The 18,644-nt window shown below is 31.7% G+C and overlaps 1 protein-coding gene and 1 pseudogene across 9 annotated transcripts in view; one reads left to right on the forward strand and one right to left on the reverse strand.

Annotated features, from left to right (window-relative positions):
• The window catches only part of NLGN1 (neuroligin 1), a 995,729-nt gene that overhangs the window by 791,942 nt on the left and 185,143 nt on the right, over nt 1-18,644 (forward strand). The window lies entirely within an intron of this gene.
• Nucleotides 13,954-14,072, reverse strand: LOC111732896 (annotated as a pseudogene).

Below are 18,644 nucleotides of genomic sequence, written 5' to 3' on the forward strand. Positions count from 1 at the left end.
TAATGGAATACTATGCAACCATGAAAAATAATGAGACATATCTCAATATGAAGATATAAAATAGTTTCCAGGACTTTTTCTGAATTGAAAAAAGAAAAGTTCAAAATTGTGTATATTGACAATATAAAGTCCCAGAAATATATCATCCCTACTGTTCAGCAGAAAAAAATTAAAATGTTAGATATGTAAAGAAACAGAAAAATATGACTCATAATCAACAAAATGGCAGTTATTGAAACAGACCTTAGATGATTTGTATTTTAGAACTGGTGGAAAAGAAATTTAACCTATTATAAATTAATTTAAGAATTTAAAAGGAGTGTTCATGATTAAATCTATGGAGAAATCGCATCAGCATAGTGGAAACTATGAAAAAGAGCCAAATGAAAACCTTAACCCTAAAATTTACAATATTTGAAATTTTAAAAGTCAATGATGAGACTTAAAAGAAGTTTAGAGACTGCAGAGGAAAAGATTGGTAAACTGAAGACAGAATAGAAGGTTCTCAGTCCAAAGAATACAGAAAACAAGTTTGAAAGACAATGGAGTCTGAGTAACTTGAGAGATGATGTCAAGTGACCTCAGTTACATATAATAGGAGTCCCAGAAAGAGTGGAGAGAAAGAATGATGAAAATTTTTGAAGAAATAATAATAGTTAAAAGTTTACCAAATTTGTTTAAAAATATCAAGTTATGGATTCAAGTTCAGGGAATACCAGTCAAGATAAATAGAAAGAGAACCACATTCAGTCAAACTGCTAAAATCCAACATTAAAGAGAAAACCTTGAAAGCAATCAAAGAAGATAAAATATCATTACATACATAGGAACAATGATATGAACAACAGCTGATGTCTCATCAGAATTAATGGAGTTTGGATGAGGATAGATTGACATTTTAAAAGTGTTGAAAGAATGGAAAAATAACCCAGGATTTTATTTCCATTGAAAATATCTTTCAAAATTAAGGCTTAAATAACAACTGACAACTGACAGAATTCATCACTGACAGACCTTTACTACAAGATATGCTTTTTAAAAGTTATTGATGCTAAAGGAAATGACACCAGTGGAAACTGATCTACAAAAAGAAATGGAAGACACTGGAAATGATAAATTTTGGAGTAAATAGATGAGGTAATCACTGTTCATTTTCTTATTTTTAAAAATATTTCTGTTTCAAATATTAGTGCTGTATTGTAGGTTTTATTCCATAGGCATAAAATATATGACAATAGTGCAAAGTATGAAAGACAAATGAAATTATGTTGTTGTGAGGTTCTCATATTTTATATGAAGTACTAAAATTTGATATCAAATAGCTTAGCAAAAACAATAATGAGAGAGAGAGATATTAAGGAATGTAAATTTTGACATTTGGTAAATTTAGGAAAAGAGATTATAGGTATTTACTAGTCTTTCAATTTTTCTATAAATTAAAAAAATTAATGATAAAGTAGGGGCAAAAGAAATAGATCTTAAAATATGAATAACTGGATTTTTTTAGGATTAAAAAAAATAAACAGAGGCATACCCTAAGAAAAACATATTGGAAGTTGCATGAAGATAACACTTCATTACTGATATAGTACTGGAATTTAGTAGGCATAAAATATTTTTGGATTAATTAGTTAATGAACAGTGAAACAAGAAATGGGAGAGTAGAAAGAAGAAAAGGGAGATAATTCTGAGTATTAATCTATCATCTTACTCTTATGAACATATAATATAGTAATTAAAAACATAAACTTAGGAGCTAGATTTATAGTTTAAGTTTGAATCTTGATTCCACTATTTACCAGCTGTGTAATCTTGGACATATTACTTAACCATGCCATGTCTGAGTTTTGAACTAGTTTAATTACCATACTTATCTGTATAGTTACTATGAGCATATGTATGTATATACACACATAAATAAAATATTTAAAACAATAGTGGGCACATTGTAAGTACTACAGATATGTTAGCTCTTATTATATTATATAATCAAACATTTTAAAATATTTTTGAAGAAAGCTACATATTTTATGAGGCATCTAATCATTTTATAGATAAGTACAATATATAGCCTTGAAACAAAAAATATGTTTATATTTTTATGATAAATTCTTCATTATCATATCTTCTGAAATATATTTGGAAAATATTCTTAAAAATACATAACCAAATCTTAACTTCTACTAGAGAGATTCTCTTCATAGAGAAGAATAATTCAAGCAAGATATAAACATTTTAAGACATTAATATGAATCTCCCTGTGCAGCGTGGTGGGCTATTCGAAGTGATCCTGCTCCTTGGTATTTATACTTTCTTGTGTAATCCCCTTTCCTCAGGTGTGAGCAAGGTCCCTATTGACTTGTTGCTAGTGAATATAATATGTCTAATGTGATTAGGTTGTAAAACAATGTGACTTCTATCCTGCCCTTTTACATTCTCTCTCCCTCTGGCTCTTCTTAATTACTTGGCTATGACTAATCCAATATTATGAGCTCCCCTGTGGAGAGGTCCCTGAGGCAAGGAACTGAGGGTGGCCTCTGACCAAGGACCAGAGAGAAATGAGGACCTCAGTTCAACAATCCTCAAGGAACTGAATCCTGCCAACAACCACATGAATGGCTTGGAAGCATATCAACCGCCTATTTGAGCCTTAAGACTACTGCCGCCGTGGCTCATACATTGACTGCAGTCTTGTCAGAAGCCCTGAGCCAAGGGACCCTGCTAAGCAAAACCCAAATTTGAGACCGACAGAAACTGCGAGATAGTAAATATTATTGTTTTAAGCCATGAAGTTTAGGGCTAATTTGTTGGACAGTATTGGATAACTAATACATTTGGGTTTGCAAAAGTGGATTTTTAAAGTAAATTTAAATCACAATATATGTTAATGATATTTTTGAGATCTTAAAAGGGTTGTTACAACAGACTTAATGCCAACTTCACTATAAAAATAAATATTTTAGTTCTCACTAATATAAATTTGCCAAGGTAGTTTATTCTCTTTTTGTTCTCTTCCCCTCATTTAGAACAGATGATCTAGTAACTAATGTGACTTGAAAATAATGGACTGGGTTTTTTTTATAGATTCCAGAATTATCTGGCTCAAAGAAAAATTAAAGTTATATCAAGATAAGGTATAGATATCTAGTCAAATTATTTCAAATATATATTAGTAACCTGTTAACTTATTCCAAGGTTGAGTTTACTTTTAATAAAAGCTTTTTTTCTTATTTAGATTTTGCTATTGACACAGATAGATTTCCATTCCATCTACATACAATTTTTAGATGGATTATGGATCAAATCTGAGTATATGTATATGTATCTCATAATTTTGATTGTTTTTAGATTCTTGATAGTTCTACTGTAGCAAAGTATAACTAGGATCTGTCAATAAGAATGTATTATGTGATCTGGAGGTAAAATCATATCTCCATGACACTTTTATTTTTCCAGTGCTAAACTTAAATAGGGCCTTTCTCAAGGCAAGGTGTGTTTTGGCAGGACTTCACATCTGAATGACTTCTTTGTGTTGGAAATTATGACCTATACACAATGGATCAGAACCAACAGTCTGTTCAAATACTTGGCCTAGTGTTTGATACAAGAGAGATTTGATAGGAAGTAAATTCTTAAAATACTTTCACTGAAACTAACGTGTTTTTCTCAGACTGATGCTCTTGGTGATAAAAATAATTGAACAGAAAAACTTATTTGACACATTTAATCTAAAATCCTTTTCTTTCCTGGTATTTCTGAGTTCTTTGCTTAATAAAAATTATAACTATTTCACTGTTTTACTGAAAGAAGTTGCCTTAAGTAACTCCCTCAGATAAAGGAAAAAATAAAAATTTAAAATACTGTCATACAGTAAAATAGGTTAATAATAATACCATGTTTAAAATTTTCAGAGTTGGCGAATCTTGAATGTTTTTTTCTTTTTTGTTATTGAGACTGAGATAAACTTAATAAATTTACCTTTCTACCTCCAAAATTCTATTAAATTAATTATAGTGCAACTGAAAATTTAATTTAGTAAAAATAGAATATATTTTTGGGGTGTATTATTACTGACTATAGAGGCTGCATGAACTCTAGTAACTTTTACTTCTGTTGAGTATTTAGAAATGGTAAATCGATAATTGAAAATTCAATTTCTAGAATTGATTTTCTTCTGTTTTAAATTAGAGAAGAGGTTTATAATGCATTTGTTTAGAAAATAGATCTTAAAAATCTACTGGAAAGGTCAGTGTTACTTTCCTTCTCAGTAACATTACTGAGTTAGATGAAGTTTTAGTTGGACTGAGGTGGGTATACCTGAGTAGATTTCTCTAAAAGTAATTGTTCTCAAGTTTCCTCCACTCTGATGGGGCACAGTGTTCTAAAAGAGGAATTTCACTGGGCAAAGTTGTTATAAATCTGTACAGATCAGCTCTGTTGACTAGTTTAAGTTATATATTACACTTTGTGCCAGGGATGTCTAAACTTAGACACCCTCTAAGAAATGGGACAATCAAATTCATCTATTTGAAGAAAATAGTTTGGGGCATTTGGGGGAAATTTCAAAAGGACATAAATATTAAAGAAAGTAAATTTGGAATGTTCAAGTACAGAGAAATCGTCTTGAGAATCAAGACAATAAAGTCCTGAATAGCACACCCAAGTTCTTTACTTTGAAGCAATATAGGATTTCCTCTCAGCAGGCTGGCCTGAGGCAGAACTGGGAAGTAGGTGAGATTTGAGTACTTTTTTTTCCCCCTTGAGTCATTCCTTCTAGCAATATATGTTCATTTGCATTTTAACTGGGCTTCCTTGCCTTAACTACTGGAAATTGGCATTTCAGGCACTCTGAAAATATCCGAGAGGGAAAGTGTTGCTGAGAGTGGCCCTTTAGAACTTCTCTAAATTTGCTGTACAGTGGCTGCCTGCTCTGTCTAAGTACTCTAGGGCCCTATCTTGAAGGTAAGTTAGGCAGCACAGCAAAAATGTATTGAATGCATATGTTATAGAAAATACATAGGCATCTGTTGGAAAGCTTCGAGTCTGTCCCAGACTGCTACCATGAGCTTAGTGTGTTAAATATTCTCACCTGTATGTCTCTTTTCTCTAAACCCTGCATTTACTCAATTTAAACCTAATAAGTCCATTTTGCATTTAGAATTTGCAAAACATAATTTGCTCAACAAAAATGTTCACTTTAGACTGAATTTATTTGTAAGCTTTTAGTTTGACTTTAAGTATTATGGGTTTAGAAAATGTTGATAGTCCTGAAGAAGTTATATTTTATACAGAAACTATCTAAGCCACAAGTTCCCTTTAATTGACATTAATTCTGCTTCATTTTAAACTCTTAATATGACATTTATCTAAGATAATAGGTGGAGTAAAAATACATTTTGAATTTTTAATGTAAAAATTCAAACTGAAAGCACTTTGTTAAACAGCAAATATATTCCACATTAAAGTGGGTGTGGGGAGGGGGAGATGATACTAGACATTTGTTTATACCTATAACATGCTGGTATAAAGAGAAATGAGTTGGTGGGGAGAAAAGAGTTATTACTATACACATGTGTGTATGTGTGTGTGTGTGTGTGTGTGTGTGTGTAATTCTGTGCTAAACTGTGGGGTAAAGTCAAAGAGGATAACGGTTTCAAAAAAGAGGTTCATATTAGAAAACAGGAGACTGGCATAAGCTTTGGAGAGGTATAAAGAAAGAGGTTTAATGTTTCTGGAAAAGCAAAGAGAAGCCCCATGACATATAAGTTAGAATAAGTGTGACTTCACATTAAGGCATAGAATAAGTAGTGTGTTAGCTATAGCAGGACCTCATGGAGAAATCAGATGAAGTATTTAGAAGGAACTTAATTGCCTTGGAAGCTAGGCTACATAATTGAAGTGTGTCCTTCAGTTTGTGAGCAAGGGTTTACCAAGATCGAAGTGGGGTTTTGGAAATGTAACTCTGATCGTGGTGTGCATAGGTAAGATTATAGGGAAGAGACCAGATGATGGAAACGAGTTAGAAGGTTAGTGCGGTGTCCAGAGAAATGGTGACAGTAGGAATGAAGGATATGGAATATCCTGGGAGTCATTTTGAAGGATTAATGGATGAGAGTTTCTGTTTATATAAATATGGCACATGAAGGCAAGGGGAGGGGGTTATGATACCCTTGAGATTCCACCTGCATGTGTATCACACATTTTTCTCCTAAGTATGTGTAAAACTAAAATGTATATTATTTAAACATATTTTTAGTTAGATGGAGGAGAAATTCAACCAATCGAGTTGATAATAGTGCATAGAGGTATGAAACTGGACCACACAAGGGACAGTGCAGGGAGCTCATTGATTGTGCAGCTGTCTAGATAGCTCTTAGCTTGATGATCAAGAGAGATAAAGAAATTATCTCAGCATGTCAGATCAGTGACAGGAAAGTAGTCTGAACCTCAACCTTCTTATTTTTGAAAAAGCTGTATAATAGAGTCATTATCAATACAGGATTTGGAGGCAGAAAGACCAGGTTTTGAGTTCCAGCTGTAAAACTTACTGCTTATATTACCTGAGCTGAGTGACTTAAATGTCCCTAAATTTCAGTATCCTCTCCTGTGAAATGGAAACAATAATAGTGTGATTGTAAGGATTAAGTGAAACAGCTAATATACAATTTCTAATGTGGAGTTTGGCATATAATAATTGATCAGTATATAAATATTAGTTGTTATTATGATATTGTTATAATATGGATAAAAGAGCAGAGAATGATAGTTTGGGAGGTGGTTAGAAGCAATGTGGAGTATGATATTTTTTCTGCAACTCCGGAAAAAGCTAACTATCAAAGGTGAATTAAAGAGAACCTAGGAAAAAGGTTTCTGCCTAAGATTTTTCTATTAAATGTAAGATAAAAGCACTGTAACTATGCATTGTAGTAGTTATCATTTGCCAGATAATTTATAACATGCACCTCATAATCCCTGACATTTTAATATAAAAGTTTGTATATTAAATATCAGAACATTAATTTTAAAACTATTTTCATTTAGATGTCAGGAATGGCTAAATTTATAAGCTGATAAGTTACTACGAAGTTGATGTACTCATTAAGAATAAGGAGGATGGCTAAGATGAAATTTTTTTAAAAAGTGAAAATTAAATAGGAAAACTTTTACATTTCTTGGTGAATCATGGAAGAATAACAGGGATTTGAGGCAGCTTTCAGTTTTTCATTATTGTATTATTTGATCACAATTTTGTTTTAGAGATAACTGAGTTTTTAATCTTGTAACATAAAGAAATGTTGATTGAATATTGAACATAGGTATGCAGGGAAATAAAATCAACTAAAGAGGAAGTGATGAAAATTTAGTTTTATTGTGTGGAATATGAGACAAGAGTAGGCTATCTCACCTAAGAAAATGTCAAGTAGGCATTTAAAAATATGAGTCTGGCAAGCAGATAAGAAATATTCTTAGTCCATTCAATTATTTATTAAGCACATGCTTTCTGTGGGAAACTATGCTAAGAATTTATAAGGATATAGAGATAGTTTTCTGCTTTCAAATAGCTTATATACAAGTTAAATATAGTTGCAGGATCACGAAAGCCTTCTGAAGGAGGTGACTTTGACAATGCCTAAAGAAAGATTTTAACAAGCAGAGATTAGAAGACATTCCGTGTGGGAAAGATCTGAATGAATAAATGGGCGGAAGAGATGCTTGGTTGCTAACTAAGAAGTAAAAACAATTAGGCTACTTGGCTGAAGAAAAGGGCAAATATAGTGGAGAATCTTTGGACATTAAGTCTAGGGTAAGAAAAACACTTTTCATTACTTTATTTAAGCCTCACAATTACACTGAGTAGTAGTGGCTTACGCTTTTCATTCTACACAAGAAATTTGAAAACCAGAGAATTCATTAATTTGTCAAAAATCACTTAACCAAAAAGTGTGATATGAAGACTCCTCATCCCAAAGAGAGACTTTATATCCTTGGGGAAGGGGATTAAGGAGGAAGAGGGGGTTTCAGTTTTGAAAGAACTGAAAAATGGTATTATATAGGGACCAGAGAAAGCCAGCAGAAAACTAAATTTGACCTGATGGTGAAGAGTTCGTCCTGAGATTGTTATGAAAAAGATGCCAATAGAACAGCCAAATCAAGATTGGAAAATGTACTCTCAAAAGTTATAAACTGACTTATAATAATAAAACTATGAAAGCAGGGAGCACATCAAGGGCACTGATGGCAAAATAGAGGACTGTGGTACAATGGTGAGGTCTGAACTGAAACTGGGCAACGTGAATGTGAGGCTGGCTGGGTCAGTAAAGCTAACTGCGCCCCACAATGTTGTCAGTCCAGGGCAGGAACAGGGAAAGCAGACACTGCGGGCGGCCTAGGGAAAGGTATTGGTGTGGCTGTTTTAGCATAGGCAAAGGGTCAAGGACTGCTTTCGGAGCACCACAGAAGAAACTGACCATAGAGTTAAAATGAGTTCATGGCCAGAGTAGCTATGAAGAAGCTAATGATGTATGAGTGATTGGGGAATAGACAGGTGAAACATTACCGGTATTAAGTGTTTGTACCTGTGGAGTGTATTTGAAACATAAATGACTCAAATTGAGGACATTAAGATATACTGTGGCTCCCAAGGTAAAGAGTATCATGTTCCCTTATTAATAAAGTGAATGACTTTGAATAAAACGTGCTTTCTTATGTGGAATTTTTTTCTAAGTATCAAACAGCTTTAATACTTAAATAATTTCATAGGTTATGTTTGTATGGTATTAATATAGACTATATAACTCAACTATTAAATCAGATTCTCAAGAGAATAATGAATCAATAAAAAATAAAATGTTAGATTTAATTAAGTCAAGAAGCATAGATTGTGAGCACTGGATCTAGAAAATGCTTAATTCAACCCTTTGGTTTCTTCGAATGAATAGAATGAAGTTATAATAGGGCTACAGAGGGCATTCTTTTAATACCAAAAAATATTCTAATCAATTATAAAGTTTATACAACTTTTACATATTTTAGTATTTTATTTTACTGAGATTAACAGAGTTTATGCTACATATATTTCAATAACTTTTAAAAAGTAGAATTTCAAAGAATAAATAAAAATAAAAGATAGAATTTCAGAATTCTTAGAAGGGGAAGCCACCTTAGAATATCTGAATAGTTTCAGGATAATGTTTAAAAATATATCTTTTGAGCATGAAATTCACCTAAAATAATTTCCACCACTGGTAGAAAATTCTAAACTTCGAAATCACTCTTTTGGATTAAGACACTGATTCTTTGCTTCAGTTCTTTCTTCCACCCATGTAGAAGTCCACATAAGTAGTAGTGAAGCCTAAAAGATAACTTTTAATATTTTGGAAATCCTTATTAAAAACCTTAATTTGCTTCTTCACATTTGGTTGAACTGTTAGTGACATCACTGCAGTTAGTGACATCACTAATTCTAGACATTCAGATGAACTGTTAGTGACATCACTGCAGCTCCTGAAAAGCAGTTGATAGAGCAGACACTCTTATATGAATCTCATATGTATTCATCACAGTGTCCATTTTGATCACTTATTTTCACAAAAATACAAAATGATAGTCAAAATCTTTCAAAACAAGATGTACAGGGGAATACTTAAAGCAATCCTTTGTAAGTTAAAAGCATGAGAACTACCACTAGGGAATGACTTAAAATGTAAATATTGTCTGGATTGAGATAATAAGTAAACTGTTAGCTCCTACCCAATGTAAAAGCAAAGGTTGGTTTATCAAAAGCACTAGCAGAAAACAGAGACTAATACACTATGCAGGAAAGGTGTCAATCTCAATCAAATTGAAATCAGGTCAGAAACAGGACTCTAATGGGAATGTTTGTAATATAAGCTTGTTTGAGTCCAGTGTAGAAAAAAGTTTCTCAAAATAAAAGATTTGTTTCCAAATGGAGGATTCTGGTTGTAAATGATAACTCATATGCTTTTGCTTAAGACTGGCTCTGTTTAATAGCTAAGAAAATAAAGACTATCAAACAGAAATTAGAAATCAGAATTATTGTCCATTTCCTATTGGCAAAGATATGATGTGCTAATATATATAGTTAAGCTTCTGCGGTTTAGGTGTTGCTTGTGATTATAATTTTATACTAATTTAAACGATGTTTATTTCAGTGGAAACATAGACATAAAAAAGGAAATATTTAATTCAAAGCTGTTTTTCATACTTACAACCAATTAAAAAATGAAAAGAGTGAGTTTAATTTATGGAGTATTACATATTTTCTTCTTGAAAACATTGAAAATCTGGAACAAATTGCAAGTGATAATATTTAGGATTAGACACAGATTTAACTTTAGCAAATTACACAAGTTTACTTTTCTAAAAGATAGAAGTGAAGGAAGCACACAGTTGACAGCAGAGAAATCAGCAACATTATACTATAACAAATATTGACATAAGCTTCTGGGCTTCCCCAGCAAGACCTCACTAGGAGAAACAGTTGTGGATCGTTCTCAGTGGTTAAGGGTCACATCAGACCTTCTGAAAGCTCAACTGTTCACTTCAGTCCAGCCTTAAAAACATGCGGGTTAAGTAGAGTGGGACACAGCCTTGCCCAGATAGATGCTAGTGACCACTACACCTGAGCCAGGAGCTTCTAATCAATTTTGGGGTTGTACAATGAACAATAAGATTGCTATTGTACAGTAAATACCTTGTTCACTTAATTCTGAACAAAATTCTCATCCATCACTCATGCCCTTCTAAGATCACCCCACGTGAACGAAGTACACTCCTGAATTTAGTGCTATGGAACCAGAGCAAAGTTTAATTACCCAGATATCTCTTGGAGTGATGTTAACAGACTCTTGAACAGTTATGTGAGCTATTTGACAAAGAAGTATGGCATCTACCACAAAATTTCATCCCAATTTGAGTGGTGTTTAAAGGGTGTTCTTACAATAATCTAACTTAATTTTTAATTAACCTGAAAAAAATTACAATTTCATTAATATTTGAAAAAATATATTTATTTCCATGTCTTAGGATCTGGAGAATTTTAGGATATACCCAATAATTTATTTTAAAGAAGATTACTATCAAGATAAATTATTACATGAAAAATTTAAACCACATAATATTGGTTGATTGTGTTCCTTAATCAATCAATAAATAGTGAATCAATTTAAATGATAATCAGAACCTCTAAATTAGAACAGTTTTGATTAAGTGGTTCTTAAAGTAAATGCCAGACATGATTGAAAATGTCACAAAATGAATCAAAATTTATTTCTGATACTCATGTTGGCAGTATAACTTGCCCAGGAATTACACATTCTAATTGAGGGCAGAATGGAGACACATAGGAGTAGACATTTCTGCAAATTAAAATGACTCTTCCTTCAATTTTTATCACTAAGCCTGGCAAGCATTTGTGTATTAAAGAATATCTTAGGGGAAAAAGCAAATTTACTTGAAGATATTCATTTCTTACTTATTTTTAGCTTTACTGTTAAAGCTAAAAAGAAAAATAAAGAGGACATAGAAATAATCCGTAGGCAGATTATTGATGCTTGTGGATATCACTATTTAGATATGTCTCCATGCAACTGAAAATAAGCTATTAATATCTTAATTTTATTGCTGTAATTAACTTTATCACTACTAAATCATGCATGGAAATAGCTTATTTAATATTATGAATATACACTTTACATTGTTGTGTGAAGAATCACTCTGGGTATAACGACATTTGAGATCGTAATTAAACTAAGCTACAGCACTTTATCTGACATATCTCTGCCCACACTGTATCATTCAATTAGCTTGTAATTGCTGACCCAATTAAATGATAATTTATATTATATATAACATATATATAACATTATATATTATATTATTTGTCATATATATGTATATCTTGTGCCTAAAATTTGACTGGTAATTTTAAATTAAGATGTTTTATAATTTTTAAAATAATTTATTTTGAATGAATTTTGATTTTTTAAATGATACGAGCAATGTCATAATTCTAAATTTTATAATATATTTAACTCTGGTCTTTAATCATTAGACCCAATTTTCCTTTATTAGGTTAGCTGCTTTGTGGGCATGCAATGATAAAGCCTTAGCATTCTTCCCATCACTCTATTCAAACTTCTTTGAGGTTTCCGAAACACTCACAGTGGATCTAGATCTGCACCGGATTACAGGATGCAAGATGGGTCAGAGAAGACCCAGACACTGTTTCCCTGTGTTCGGGCAAAGCTTTCATCTCAACTGGAATTGCTTCTCTGTATTCTTTTTGCCTAACAGACTCCTATACATCTTCCCAATAAAATTAAATTGTCATATCTCCCATGAAATCTTTCTTGAAGCTGCCAAGAGTTAGTTTCTCCTTCCTCTGAGACTATAAAATATGTGAGTATGTGTGTGTGTGCATGTGTGTGCATGTGCGTGTGTGTGTGTGTGTGTGTGTGTGTGTGTGTGTTCTAAAACTATTGGTGGTTGTGGATTGAAGGTGGGTAACCCAAAGATTCATTATCAGGAATAACTGGTAATATTACTGAAGTGCATTTGAATCGTCTACACTCAAAACAATTTACATGATGCTAAAGAAGCCTGATATTCAGGATCTTTTATATGCATAGGTCCCTGTGAGTACTGGCAGTTAATGGAAGGTATATAACGATCTTGGTTTAGAGGGGCAATCAAGATCATAAACTATTTGCTTGTAAGATCCTTTATTTATTTATAGTAAAGAGATCTCAAAAGAAAGGTATTTGAATGCCCAAGATTTCAATATTTGCTATGTTTCATTTTCTTATTCTAAATAAATATTTATTTTGTACTTAAATTAGTCTTTATATATATTTTTTTTAAAAAAGAAGAAGCCACCCCAAGTTGTATACACTCTGGCCCCACAAAACCTAAACCATCTAATTCTGAAGCTGTAAAGTATATGCAGGGGAACATACCGCTGAACGCGTGAGTAAGCCTCGCAGTTGTTTTGCATTCAGGCTGCATTCGGTAGAGTCTCAGTGGGTCTTGCTGAAGTCCCATTTGAGAACCATATATCTTGATTTTTTTTTCTTGTTTCCTGTTCATAAGTAATTTTTGCAAGGTGAAGTTTCTGGAGACTCAAATACAAAGACGTTGTCATACAAAAGAAACAAACACATTGATGTCAAGGAGATCGAGTCTCACGTTAAGTTTCTGATCCTTTATTTCTACATGTGTGAAATGTATATAATAGAATCTACCTGGCAGAGTTTGGAGACAATTAGAGGTGATATATTTAAAATCTTCTCTATACCACAGCATTCAAAAAATGCTACAACTGTCATTAGGATTATTTATCCTCTCAGCAAAAAATATTTGGGAAATGGTTTCTGCCCATTTCTCTTTCATAGTTCTAAATGTATCCATGAAGAAAGTTTCAATTTGGTGTTGATATACCTTTAATAGGTCTCTTTAATAGCAGGTCACTTCTGATCTCATCCAATAAGGAAAGGCCAATAAATTCCATTTTGATAAGAAAGGCATGGACATTCTTAGATCACGATACTTATCCACCGAGAAAACACCAGACTGGCAGAGGCCACAAAATATTTTAAACCAAAACTATCTAACATGTGAGTCAAGGAGACTTCCTGTTTAATAACATTTTCTCTGTCTGGATGACGATACATTCTGGATACAGGAGAAGGCTAATGTGCTCTATATGCTGCTTCCAAAGAGCATCACCACTTGGTGGAGGAGGCCATGAGATTATATGGAGCCCTTGGAAATAGTCAACAATGGTACCTACATAATTAAAGCAGATCCAGGTATGCCAACTTGTGAACAATTAATCTACAGAATTTTCTTTTTTTTAAGTGAGGCAACCTTTGGTTGACCTCACAGATTGCAAGGACCTTGTCAGTTTACAATCCCTTATGTTTTTATTTTTTACACCTATAGCACTTAGTCTTCCTAGGCGGTCTCCCATCCAAGTGCTAACCAGGCCCGACCCTGCTTAGCTCCGGAGATCAGACGGGATCAGGCTTCTTCAGGGTAGCATGGCCATAGACTAATCTACGGAATTTTTTTGCAGCTATTTATAAAGCTGATTTGTTCAAATAATGACATTTTAAACTGATTCTCAAGAGAATTTACCTTATGTATCATATATGCATTATTTTGCTAATAAATCAGCACTCTGATGGACACATCAAGTGACAAATTACAGAGAAAGCTAGAATTTTTTTTCAAGAAAAAATATTTATTTCCACTTATAAAATAAGATTAGGTTGTATATATTGTGTGAGGCAATGAAGCATTACACTAATTTAAAGTGCTGCTTCATTAAGATTTATTTGAATGCGTCAACCAAGGTACCCTAATTTTACAGGAGTGTAATGTACTACTACAACATCGAAATCTGTAAAATAGCTTCACTAACTTGGTTTTTAAGTGAAACTTGTTTTATTCAAGGGAAGTAGTTTAGTTTATAAGTTGTGATAATAGGATGAGTAATGTAAAACTAATTGTATAGCTAGTAGTAAATGCTCAGAAAATATTCAGATAACATAATGAAAGTTAGTATATTTAGACCTTTATCTTTATTGCTTAATTTTCTCATTAATCAGACAAAGAAGGCACATTTTTATATAGCTCAAATTTTCAAAAATTTGGCCTCTAGAGAGAATGAAATCCAGGAAAAAACCTCACAGATGTGCAGTGACTCTCTAATGAATTTTAAGCCTTTTTCCTAAAGTTGATTCAATGGGAATAGGAGATGCAAGAACAAAACCGAATAGTTAAATATTTATTTATACATACTACCTACTCTTTTTGCCTATAGAGGAAAAATAAATACTTAATATTGCTAAAAACTTCTAAAGTAGAATATTTCAAAAATTTAATTTTTATGATAACTGTAATTATTTTTAGGGAAAGAAAAAAAAAGCTACTCTTTAGTGAGGTTTTCCAGGAGAGCAATATATGTAAGACAGGTCATTTCGCTAATTGATTTATAGCATATAATGTTATCAAAAGATAACCAACATATGTGTTGGATTTACCCTTTTTGAAGAAAGGTTTGAAAACACCCTATTTTTGCTCAGTTGAGGAAAACACAGAAGAGTTCAACAGCATTTGTTAAAAGAATTAATAGTGATCAATTTTCCATCTGAAGATTCCAGGCAGAAATTTAGACTATATGGTTTCTTGAAGGCTTCTACAGCTCCAAAATTTTATGTTGTCTTAATTTTGTCTTCCTATTCATGTATTTATAGAATTCTTCCTCCCAAGAAAGTATATGGATATTAAAAAAAAAAACAAAACATGAAAATGGTCTAATGAAAAGTCTCTGAAAAAGAAAAAGGCTGACAATTTGTTTACTGCTCTTTTCCATTAGAAGTAACACTGGATGTACTATTTCAAGAGAAACTTTATTTCAATCATGCTTTGCACCTTCTTACTCTGGGAATATCTTGCATAACTCTTCCCCCTCTACAAATCTAAAGAAACTTTCCTTTAATATTAGCTGGATATCTGTAAAATCAGATTATACTTTATTATTTTAGTGAAACAAAATAGCATGATATAACTATGTGTGTGTAAATGAAAATATATTTTTCTCCTACTTATCTGTCAGATTGCAGTATTAGTGCTTTTGGCTCAAGAATGCATGATCTTCATCTATCATATATGATTCTTTCCACCCTGCTATCTTAGCCAATGAGACAGAGATTCTCAATCATAACAGACAGAATAAATTAACCCTTTCTTATAGTCCTGGTAGAAATTAAATGTCAGAAATCTGGTTGCTGTGTTGCTTGGGCTGCTGAGCCTGAAGATTATATTCATCGATGAGTAGGTTGCATTTTTCTGCTGTGTACTTAACCGCAAGTTGTTAACTAGACAAGAAAAATTCTGCATTGCTCCATGTCGGTTTGCATCAGAGGAAGAAAAGCTCATGTCATATTTATTTATGACTTGGGGAAAGAGAGATACTTAAATTACAGAAGCTTACTTTGAATTATTTAATCAGATTTAAGGACATTTTTACTACCCAGCTGAGCTAATACCAGAGAGCAATCAAAGGTTCTAATATGAGCTACTTAGGCTGCAAGACTGATATAGAAGAATGTACAATGGCTATTGTACTATTATTTATTACTTGACAGGTGATGTACGTTAAATGAGGTCTAAGGAATGGATTTCATTATTCAAATTATACTTTTGTACCTGCTTCTCTATTTAAAGTGAAAATATCAAGCAATTTCAATTTAGAGATTTATTCATGAGGCAAACCATATATTTATATAAGATGTATGTATATGTTATCAAACTTTCTTATATGACTACCTATCCTTCCCTTTTTATATACATCCTAACATTCTATTACCTAAGACTTTATCTAGATCATCGAGCCAGTGAGAATTTTTTTTTTTAAGTAGAATTTTAAAGAGAGATGGTACATATTTTATCAGGCTTATTGATACTAGCTTTAACAATCATTTTTTATAAATTTTAGTTTAAAATAAGACCATTTTGTAAGCAGTTGATGGCATGTTCTTCAGTAACTAAAAAGTAATGATCAAAAGAATTATATAATGGTTTGGAGAGAGTTTAAGATATAAAAGTAAATTGAACAAAAGCAAATACAATATATATAACAAATATGATTAAAGTTTTGTTTTGAAAAGCTATGAAACTTTTCAAGAATAAGAAAATATATCAAAATATTGTTTATTTTCATGTGTGTGTGGTAGAAATTCTGGTCATTTAAAAATTTTTTCCTATTTATTTATAGTTTTCTTTAATGAACAAAGATTATGTTTTTAAAAGAAAATAACATGCATATTAGATGAATATATATTAATGTGAAGTTGCATTAATATATGGTATCCAGAGTGGTTAAGCATATAGATTCTGGACCCAGACTAGTTGAGCCTAAACAGTAATGCCCCTTCAGCAAATTGTTTCAACTTTCTTTACCTCCATTTCTGTATCTATAAATTGTGCACATTTAGAGTTTAAACTTATAGGTCTGTTATGAGTAACAGATGTGTTAATGTAGATAAAGAAATTTAAAAAGTTCCTGGTACATAGAATACAGTCAATATGCATTAGCTATTATGATTAAATTTATAATTAAAAACCCATTACAAATTAAAGACAAACTAGCGTTCAGTGGTTTTTGAAAATACATAATTAAAACCTAAAATTTGATTTATAATTTTCAGTAGCACCCCATATTTTTTGATTATTTACTTAAATTCTTTAACAATTTGAACATATTAAAAATGTGGATTTTAAGTCTTTGAATATTTACAAAATAGATGTCAAAATGTTTATATACTGAGCTCACATAATTCATTCTTTAAAAATTCTCAAGCCCTCAGAGATTTTGTCCTTATTTTTCACCCAGTACTATTACTCTGGTCACATTTTTCCCCCTATAACCACAATGAAAAGGAATAGATGAAAATATGGTGAACATTAGTAACAGGATCTCTGACAGGAATAAGAGAGATAGGAAGATAGTAAAGGCAGAGACATAACAGCTGTGCATTATGAAAAAAAAAAAGTTTCCAAACCATTTTTTCTGTGGAGAAACAGGTTCTGGGAGAAAAATATTATTTAATATTTTTCAGTACAATGAATACAAAAAGATGATGCTTCTGCTAAATTGTTATCATGAAGTTACTATTAGAAGTCACTATTTTATAAAGTAGGAACATTTTCCCACACATTTTAGAAGGATTAGTTTTTAATTTAGTATTTTTGTGTGGGATGTGATGTGAGAAGAAATAATTACATGAAATAACTGATTCTTTAACAATTTCAGGTAATTGAGTACTAATACAGAAATTCCAAACCACAGGTTTTATTTTATTTTATTTTTTTTAAGTTTTCTCCTTTTGAATTTCTCATATATTTTTTCTAAAATCATACGGGCACTTACATTACAGCTACAGTCAATTAATTTAACTAACAATAGTTCTTGAAGATTTATTAATGAGTAAGGAAAGTGGGGGAGTCAACAGAGATTGAACATATAGAATATATTTTTGTATTATTTATTCTCTAAAAATTTAGACGATAAAAGAATCCAGATAACTAAAATAAGGGAGAGATTATGGTTGCATTTATTAGTATTCAAAGCAAAAAAAAAAGAAGAAAAAGGATTATCTGGCCTAAATAGACAGTGATGCCAACCTGTTAATAACTTTCTGAGAAAATACTGTTCCTGACATTTAATGTTCTAAATTCTTCCTATAATCTTTGTTCCACTCTTTTATATGCCATAAAAGTTACTCTTCTGTAATTCAATCATGATTCATGTTTTTATACTGAAATGATGAGCTTCAGTCTTGATATCGTGCTAAAGTTAACTCCAAATATTTGAACAATGTGAAATATCTCTTAAAAAAACTTAATAGAAAGTTAATTCATCTTTTATGTCAAAACTAAAACTATATTTCCAAAATATCTTCGATTGTAAGATCATCACTAAGTTAGAAACAATCCTTGAAAGAAAAACATTACTGTCTTATTTAAAATATACATTGGTTGTGTAATGTGATTTAATTTCATATGTTACAATTACAAAAATGTAAAAACTATTTCTTAAAATTTGCTCCTTAGGAATA

The sequence above is a fragment of the Pteropus vampyrus genome, unplaced genomic scaffold, assembly GCF_000151845.1.
Source record: "Pteropus vampyrus isolate Shadow unplaced genomic scaffold, Pvam_2.0 Scaffold12, whole genome shotgun sequence".
In the NCBI taxonomy this organism is placed as follows: Eukaryota; Metazoa; Chordata; class Mammalia; order Chiroptera; family Pteropodidae; genus Pteropus; species Pteropus vampyrus.